Consider the following 10,266-nt stretch of genomic DNA (forward strand, 5'->3'; position numbering starts at 1 on the left):
TATAGATATAACAACCGTCACTTTATTCTATATACTTTATTTGAATATGTTACTATCACTTTATTCTATACAATATTTGAAGGTGATTCAAACATAGTGAGTAAATTATTAAATTTTAATTTCATCAAATTAATTATTAATGTAGATATTTTAGTTTTAGTTTTAGTGAATTTGGCCTAACAAATCTAGCTAGTAATTTAAATTAGTCAAACATGAAATTAATCTATATAATGGAAGATTGAGTAGGAGAATGCTACTACAACAAAAAGAGTCTTTAGAGACGAAAACTAATGACGAAAATAAATTTTGTCATGAAAGACATACCTTTTAATGAAGAAAATAATTTTTCGTCTCCAAATGTACCATTTTTAGAGAGAAAAATAAAATTTCGTCACCAATCTCGATACATAATAAAAAAATTAGGTGACAAAATTATTTTTCGTCATTATTTTAATTTTTTTGTCACCAAAGATTTTTCTACTAATTTGTTTGGGTGGCGCAAAAATTTTGAGACTTTTGGTGAGGAAAAAATTGGTCACCAATTATAAAATTATTAGTGACGAATATATTTTCGTCACCAATAATTTTTAATATTTTGATATCATTTAGTGAGAAAACTATTTTCGTAGTCAATAATTTTGTTTTTGGTGAGAAAATAATTTTGTCACCAATTTCATGCAATGAATAATATGAGTGAACTACCAGAGTTATATTTTTCTTCTACAATTCTCTTTCAAATTTGTACGAGTATTGTTGTGTAGCATTTTTATTTCTAACAGTTATGACATTTATGGTTTTTAATTATAATATATTGTGATATTAGTTATGACTGTGATATTAGTTATAACCAAAAGCTATTTAATTATAGTGTTTGGTCAAAACTTTCTTTTTTAAAAAATTTCTTTACGACTCCGGTAAGATTGAATTATGACATTTATAATAATCAAACCCACTAATATTACATATGACACACAACCTTACCACATTAAACGTTAAATACAAATTATAAACACTTGTTTGTTTCCCATTTTGACAGAAGAAGAGAGATTGGCTGGTTTAATTTTTTCTTTCTTTCATTTTTTTTTTTTTTGTTTGAACTGATTGGTTGGTTTAAATCACTCCTCCAATTTTGCATCTTCACTTCATTTCACTCACTCTGTGAGCCTTAAAATAATCCAACAAACAAATTTGTCTTTGACATTACAATAATCCAACAAGTTGTTGACAAATTTGTCTTTGACATTACCAAAAATCAAAGTTTTAGAAACCAAAATTTAAGAATAAAATTATTTTTTAGGAATTAAATATTTTTATTGAGAAAAGTGGCGTTATTATATTTTTAATAACAAAAAATTAGATATTAGTGATGAATTATTATCTTTTTGGGACCAAATTTTTTGTTTTAAACAATAAACCTTTTTAAGACCAAATTTTTTGTTTCTAAAAGTATATTTATTAGTGACATTTTTAAAATTTTGTCGCTAAAATCTTATTTTTGACTTTTTGAGATTACCTTTTAGCGACTATCTTTGAGACGATAGAAATTGGTCTCTAAATGTCTTTTGCAACAAAATTTTTACTTTTAAAAATCAAAAAATGTAATCCCTAGAACTTTTATATGTTGTAGTGTGAACATTCCTGTCCAGAAATAGCCTTTTCATTTCTTTGACTTGCTCCCTGTATATCTGCCCCGCTTTCTCAACCATCAATCTTAGTGACTTGGCCACTGAGTCCCCCGTGAACCACCCATCTCGCTTGTCTCTAGGTACCGAGTATGCCATCTTCTTATCCTCAAGAAGCCCAGAAATCAATCCTTGCTCCACCAAGAAATTCAACAAAATAAGAGCCTTCTCGAATTGTATTGCCTCAACCATTAAACTCCACCCAGAGTGACTCAAGAACTCACCCACTGAGTCGTGACTTAGTATCTTGAGTTGAGGGGCCCAACTCGTCCACACCACTCTGCATCCCTTCATTTTGTCCTCAAACCCATCTGGCAACTCAACAATATCAATATCTGCCAAACAACATCGCATCCTTAGAGCCCGAAAAAATGGTAACTTGGATAGCTCTAACCCTAGAGCTATCTCAGTGACTTCGGCTTGACTTGGTTTTGCCTCGCTCCCGAATGCAACATAGACCACTGAGCCTTTAGACTACTTGTCAAGCCACTCTTTAATGGCTTTCTATTCCTCGTTGTCATCGTAGTCCCTAGAATTCAGCATCGGATGAGGATATCCAACAGGTATAATTACTTTTTGCTGAATCTCTTGAAGAAGTTTTAACCATTCGGGTTCAAACTCATGAGAGCTCCTCACTGCCAATACATCGCAACATTCAATAGTAGTGTAGACGTGTCTTGATCACCGTCTGATTAATCAAGGTAAATAAATTTTCTTGATTGGTCAAAATTAAGATGGTCAAAATTTTCAAATGAATAAGAGTCCTACTAAAATTATGGATCTCAACCCATTTTAAATTATAGGTCATGCCAAAAGAAAAGCGAACCTATTTTGACAATTGGGTCAACCCAAATGCGTGAGGCCCGTGAAAATATTTTATCAAAATTTTAGTGGAATAATTCAAATTTAAATTAAATTTGAATGCAAATCACGTCCATAAAATAATAAATAAATTGCTTGTTTCTTGGAAATTAGAGTCAATTTTGGAGTTTCCAAAATTAAAAGTGGAAGAAGAAGTCAACAAGTTGATCGAAGCTGGTTTCATACGAGAAGTAAAATATCCGATATGGATATCAAGTATTGTCCCAGTAGTCAAGAAGAATGGACATATTAGAATATGTGTCGACTTTCGAAATTTGAACGAAGCATGTCCCAAGGACGACTTTCCGCTTCCTATTATGGAATTAATGATAAACGCCACTACCGGACACAAGATGTTGCCTTTCATAGATGGGTGTTCAGGATACAACCAAATATGGATGGCACCTGAGGATGAAGAGTTAATTGCATTTCGTACCACAAACGGCATCTATTGTTATAAAGTGATGCCTTTTGGATTCAAGAACGTCGGTGCCACCTATTAACGTGCCATGCAAAAGATCTTCAATGACATTCTCCATAAATTTGTTGAGTGCTATGTTGATGATTTGGAGGTCAAAACTAAGAAAAAGGAAAATTACCTAGAGGACCTTCGTGCAGTCTTCAACCGGCTGAGAAAATATGACTTGAAGATGAATCCACTCAAATGCGCATTTGGAGTCACGTCTGGAAAATTCCTCGGCTTTATTGTTCGACATAGAGGCATTGAGGTTGATTAGTCCAAAATCGATGCTATACAAAAAATGTCACCACTAAAAAACCTGAAGGAACTTAAAAGCCTCCAAGGTCACTTGGCATATATCCGAAGATTCATTGCAAACTTGGCAGGTCGTTGTCAACCTTTCAGTCGACCGATGGAAAAGGAGGCTCCATTTGTTTGGGATTAGGCATGTCAAAATGCTTTCGATAGTATTAAGAGATACCTGCTTCATCCACTAATATTAGGAGGTCCTACTCAGAGGAAACCATTGATACTTTACATTGCGGATTAAGAAGAGTCTCTTAGAGCGATGCTGGCCTAAAATAACAAAAAAAATAAAGAGCAAGCACTCTATTACTTGAGTCACAAATTAATTGAAAAGGAACTCAAGTACTCACCCATAGAGAAAATGTGTTTGGCATTTGTTTTTGCCTCTCAAAAATTGAGACATTATTTCTAAGCTCATACAGTGCATAAAGCATGTTATGTCTAAGCCTATCCTCTCAGGATGCTTAGCAAGATGGTCTCTCGTCTTTAATGAATTTGAGATAATTTACGTGCCAAGAAAAGCGGTGAAAGAGTAGGCCCTTGCAGACTTTTTGGCCGACCATCCCATCCCTGCTAATTGGGAAATTTCTGAGGAATTTCCTGATGAAGATGTATTGTTCATAGAAGTTTTATAGCCTTGGATGATGTTCTTTGATGGGGCTGCCAGGAAGAAAGGGGCAGGAGCAGGTGTCATTTTTGTTTCACCACAAAAGCACATTTTGCCTTACTCATTTATTCTTAGCGAAAATTGCTCAAACAATGTTGTTGAGTACTAGGCCTTGATCATTGGATTGCAAATAGCAACAGAGCTAAAAATTGTTGACCTAGATGTCTATGGCGATTCTAAGTTAATAATTAATCAGCTTCGAGGGGATTATGAAGTCAAGAAAGATAACTTAGTCCCATATTTCTAGTATGCAATTCACCTCATTGAAAAATTCGAGGCGTTGGTACTCAAACATATTCCAAGGAAAGAAAATCGCATGGCTAATGCACTTGCCAATCTAGCAACTACACTGGCATTGTTAGAAGTGAACAAGTTAGTGTCCCTGGATGTCAAAAATAGGTATTGCCACAATTGTTGGAATGTCGCCTTGTAGAAACAAACGCAATTTCAGTACTAGCCATCGAAGTTAACGATTGGAGAATGGCAATTATAAACTACCTTGAACACGAGAAGCTCCCTGATGATTCTCGCCATAGAACTTAAATAAGACGTCGAGCTCCTCGGTTCATCTACTACAAGGAAACTTTATTCCAATGATCATTTGAAGGAATTTTTCTTCGTTGCCTAGAGGATGAAGAAACTCAACAAGCCATGGAAGAAGCCCATTTCGGGATATGTGAAGCGCATCAGTCTGGTCCTAAACGTCACTTTTGAGTAAAAAGGATGGGTTACTATTAGCCTGCAATGGTTATAGATTGCTTGGACTACTCAAGAAAGTGTTAACCTTGCCAGTTTCATGCAAACTTTATCCATCAACTACCAGAACCTTTACACCCAACAATTGTTTCTTGGCCATTTGATGCATGGGGTCTCGATGTAGTTGGCCCATTGACCAAGTCTTCTGTAGGCCACTTATACATCTTGGCTGCCACAGATTACTTCTCCAAGTCGGCTGAAGCCGTCCTACTTAAAGAAGTCAAGAAACAAACTGTGGTTGATTTCATCAAATCCCACATTATTTATCAGTATGGTATATCTCGCTACATTATGTGATAACCCTACTCTATATTATGCTAATTAGTCTTAATTACGAATGTGATTATGTGTTTGATGTGATTTTGAGTGCCATTTATATGAATATATGTGGTTTTGAATTTCTATCTGTTCACCATAGGAATATCTATTCAACTTACTATTATAAACTGAAAATTAAAGGCTTTATTGGCCACAGAAACCGAAATTGACTATGCCATTGTGATTAGCGTAATTTTTAGAGCCTACGGTGAAATTTAATTGAAAATTGATTCAGATCAAATTAAATAGATTAAATTGATGAAATAGTGCTAATTAATTAGTATTAATTAATTGTGATTATGAGAGCTCATATAAAGGGGGCATTATACACTTACATCCATGGGTTTGAGCTCAAAAATCAAATTTTACACTTTAGAGAGAGAGAGGGTCAGCTCTAGAGAGAGAAGAGGGAGAATTGTGCAATTTTGGCTCAAGGCTTGAGAGTTGGAAGTTAAACTCAAAGAATTAGCTAGAATTTGGGTGTTTGAAACTCCTAGGTGAGTAAATTCATGGATTTTAGTTTGTAACCTTGTGAATTCAAAGTTGAATGGTGGTCAAGAACATAACTTGAATTGAAATTGTTGAAATCGGAGCTTGTATGAACATGCATGTGCATGATTATTGTAATTTTGTATGTTAAAGCATGAAGCATGTTAAATATGAAGAATTGAGCACCAAACCTTACATGCATGAGTAATTTTGTGTAGCTTCATGATTTTGAACACCATTTGCACCATTTGAAATAGAAATGAAGTCAAAATTTGACATGCATGCATGATTAATGAAGTTATGAAATTGGTATGAAGCTTGAGTGCATAAGTTTGGACAACACAAAAGAAATGAGGATTTATTTGAGAATTAGATTGTGATTTTGAACAATTCGATCCCATGTACTTAAATTCTCATGTGATATAATGTATTTGCATGTTTTGAACCAAAATTATGAGTTTTGGACCTTTGGAGGTCGAATTTGAGCCCCAAGAACAGTTCTGGAAAACCCAGAATTCATAAAGTCCGCTCGAGCTGGGGAACCGCCGCTCGAGCGTGAAATGCGAGCTCTCAGAATATTTTGTAGACATTGATGTCTGCTCGAGCGGGTAAGTTCATGCTCGAGCGGGGAGCTATGTAGAGTGACTTTCAGCTCGATCGTCTGACTTCACGCTCGAGCGTAAAAATGAGGCAACCAGTATTTTTGCAGACCCAAGGGGTCCGCTCGAGCGGCCAAAGCCACGCCCGAGCGAGTACCCCTATTTTAAAAAATTTGTAAAGGTGTTCTGTGTTCATTTTTTGTTCTCTTTCACTCTTAAGTACTCTTAGGCATGCATTGAGCATTATGAATAAATTAAAAGAATAAGAAAGAAGCCTAAGAGGAATGCATAAATTAAGAACGGATTGAATCAATTATGACCCATATGTGTTATGTAATGTGTAGGGTCGAGCTCCAGGGCAAATCCACCGATAGAACATTGTGAATAATATCTTAATAAAGATATTTGAAGTATGTTATTTGTCCAATTGCCTACTTCTATGTAAGTCTTATAAGTTTGTTAAAATTGAATTGAGGACAAATATCTGTTATGCCATATGGTTGGGCCAAAGGCCGTTAGATACAATTGAATGGGCCAAAGGCCGTTTGACATGAATGAATGGGCCAAAGGCCGTCTGACATGAATGAGAAAATGAATGGGCCGAAGGCCGTCTGACACGAATGAATGAATGAATAGGCCAAAGGTCGTCTGACATGAATGAATGGGCCAAAGGCCGTCTGACATGAATGAATGGACCAAAGGCCGTATGACATGGATGAATGGGCCAAAGGCCGTCTAACATGAATGAATGGGCTGAAGGCCGTTTGACATGAATGAATGATTGGGCCAAAGGTCGTTTGATACAAATGAATGGGCTGAAGGCCGTTTGACAAGAACGAAGTGGGCTAGAGGCCGTTTGATATGTTCGGGCTTGAATCACCTAATGTACCAAAAGAACGCACTAAATAGAATTCTACATGAGCCCAAGGCCGTTTGAAATATGTGAATCTCATTTACACACCTTCTTTATCTAATATTATTCACTAGGCTTTCGCTCACGCTCATTCATGTGTCTGTAGGTGAGCCAAGGGAGGTCCAAACCCAGCCTCAGTGAAGTATGTGTGAAACAGTCAAGGTTTTGAAGAGCTAGCCCAAGCGTCTCACGCACGAGACTTGTCTTCGCCTCTTTTGTTCTTTTGATATGGTTTTGTTATATTGGCGAAAACATTGGATTACTTTTGTACATAAACTTTGGGTTTGACTGACTTAGACTTGAATGATCCTGTATGTACAGAACTTTGTGTTGTTACATATTTTGATGTGAGTTATTAACATGTATATATATGGATTGTTATGATATGTCATGTAAGCACAGCTCTATGGACAAAAGTTTTGAATTTGCTTCCGTTTGGCCCCTTTACTCTGATAAGTTATGTCTTGTTTGGTTTAAGGCTGCAGGTAATCCCTTGATTACTGGCCGGTTATGTCCTTAACCCATAGGGGCGGGTTCGGGTCATGACACATTATCACCAATAACGGAAAGCCTTTCTACAACAGTCTAATGGACAAACTTTGTGAAAGGTTTGGATTTAAGCAACGCAATTCCTCAATGTACAATGCACCTACCAACGGCCTAGCAGAGGCGTTTAACAAAACTTTAGGCAACCTATTGAAAAGGGTACTTGCTAAATCAAAGCGGGATTGGCATTAAAGAATTGGAGAAGCACTCTGGGCATACTGTACGACACATCGTACCCCAACACAAGCCACTCCATACTCCCTTGTGTATTGTTGAAGCGATTCTTCCTTTGGAACAACAAATTCCTTCATTAAAAATAACTATACAAGAAGGTCTCACTGATGATGAGAATGCAAAACTACGCCTTGCTGAGTTAGAAGCATTGGATGAGAAGAGATTGGAAGCACAACAAAAACTTGAGTGTTACCAAGCTTGACTTTCCAGAGCTTTCAATAAGAAGGTTAGACCCCAGTCTTTTCATGTTAGAGAATTGGTGTTAGCTGTTCGAAGACCTATTATCACTACCCACCAAACTGGCAACAAGTTCGTGTCCAAGTGGGATGGTCCATACGTGGTGACTGAAGTCTACACTAATTGAGCATACAAGATTGTTGATGAAGAAGGTATTGGAGTTGTCCCAATCAATGACAAGGTTCTAAAGCGCTACTATCCATGAGAATGTAACGCTCCTAATCGCATGAGCATAAACTACATGATGCTTTTGGCTCATATGAAATAAAGTTGTTAAAAAAAATGTACTACTCTTGGCCCGCATGAGTATGAACTGTGAATGGCTAAATAAATCAATAAACCAAATGTGTTTTACAATAAGAGTATTTTTGCTTCAAACTATAATATTTATTTCATAAATAAAGTGTTTGCTAAAGCAATTATTTTATAACGAAGTATTTGGTTTCAAGCTACATTTCATGAAAATATAATAAAAAATGAAATAAAACAATAATAAATAAATAAATCATGGCAACCATGATAAACTCTGGATCTCGCCTTGTTCAACCTCCAAAAACTGCTCTAACTTGTTGGCGACTTCAATATCCTCGCTTCTTATCACCTTAGCTTCTTCTAACGTAGCTTGTTCATCCCTTAAAGAGGAAACAATGTCTCGCCTTTGAACTACTTCAGCTTCAGTAACACTAAGTGTAGTCACTAGTTATCGTGATTGTTCATCTAAATATTCCAACGCCTTTAACAATTTTGCCTTCTTTGCTACAAGGCTACCCAATCAGACTTCAACAAGTGAACCTGCTCAACTCCTCCATTCTCAAGAGCTAGAGCATGATTGACACGTTGACTGGCATCCGCCAAATGCTGATCCTATAGCTCTGAGCAAACGCTGATTTCATAAAGATGTACATAGTAGCATTTTGTACGTACTTCTCAATCTGGCTTTGCAATGGAGAATAGTCTACCTGAAACTTTGAGAGCTCATCATAAAGCTCTTGGAGCTTTGGACCCAATGCTGGAATTTTCTGAATAGGAGTTTTGCTCAATAAACCTTTAATATGGTTATCAAGTATTGAAGCTACTGAGCGGCAAGCATTAAAGATCATGCTTCTTATATCAATAATAGAAGCCACAGAAGGTGCAACTTGACTCATGTAGGAGCAACAGGTAAGGAAGAAGTTTGGACAATTGGAGTTGGGTCCACTGCGAGACAACTCCTGCGACCAATCACTAAATCAAAGGCTAATGGCCCATGAGCTGATGCTTCATTATCTGAGAACTCATTAAGAAGTCTCATATCCTCATTTCCAAACGCCAAATCAAAGTCATCATTTGGCAACTGTCAAAACAAGCTAAAGAGGAGTCAAATATATATATATATATATATTGAGGCATAATAAATTGAAATGACAAATGAAAGATTCTGTCATTACCGGTACAATATCGGTAGCCAATGGTTGAGAAGTGCTAGGAACGCCGATCAAAAATTGACCCCACGTCATTAAAAGTAGTGGTGTTCCTTCCAACGATGTCAGTACCAAATTTTCTCCCTAAGTGACGCCAATTATGATCACCGTGGCTATGGTCCTCGTCTGCTACTACACCAAGAGTCCCATCAACACTTCCTCAAACCATTTCGTTGGTCTTGGGATTAGAATTTTGCTTAGCAACTATATTTTTCTTTGCTTTAACCATCTCTTGATTTGGTGAAGCCGAGCATTTTCTTCTTGGGATAGAATTTTCTTTGTTGAAGAAATAGCCTCCATAAAACAAGGACCACCACTCCAAACAAGCCTTGGTACTGGAACGAGATGGGAAATCAAAATGCGCTCGTAACCTCAATACATGATGGGTACCATCACAAACACAAGAATCCCAATGCTGAATAATGTTATGTAAACTATCATCCCGAAGATCAACCTTAAGTTCACCCAGGATGGCTTGAATAAAACCAAATTGTTTGCTAAACATGTGAGGACTGTATGGTTCAATGACCATAGCAAGCGAACCTCGCAAAGTCAAATAGCTCAAGCAGATGCTGATGAAATACTCCAGTCTGAGTTAGAAAGATGACCGTTATCAACCAACTCCTTGGGATTGCCCTCGCTATACACCAAACGGTGAAAGGTCATATCTTTGCATCATCGAAATAGGTCATAGGCCTCTAACTCCTCAAAATGTTTAGCCATCCTTTCACCAGCATA

At 36.7% G+C, this 10,266-nt stretch overlaps 1 pseudogene; it reads right to left on the reverse strand.

Moving 5' to 3' along the window:
• Positions 1-1,589: 1,589 nt before the first annotated feature.
• Positions 1,590-9,216, reverse strand: LOC145814457 (UDP-glycosyltransferase 91A1 pseudogene; annotated as a pseudogene).
• Positions 9,217-10,266: the final 1,050 nt, after the last annotated feature.

Source organism: Camellia sinensis, chromosome 2 (assembly GCF_055761805.1).
Source record: "Camellia sinensis isolate YWXY chromosome 2, ASM5576180v1, whole genome shotgun sequence".
Classification (NCBI taxonomy): domain Eukaryota; kingdom Viridiplantae; phylum Streptophyta; class Magnoliopsida; order Ericales; family Theaceae; genus Camellia; species Camellia sinensis.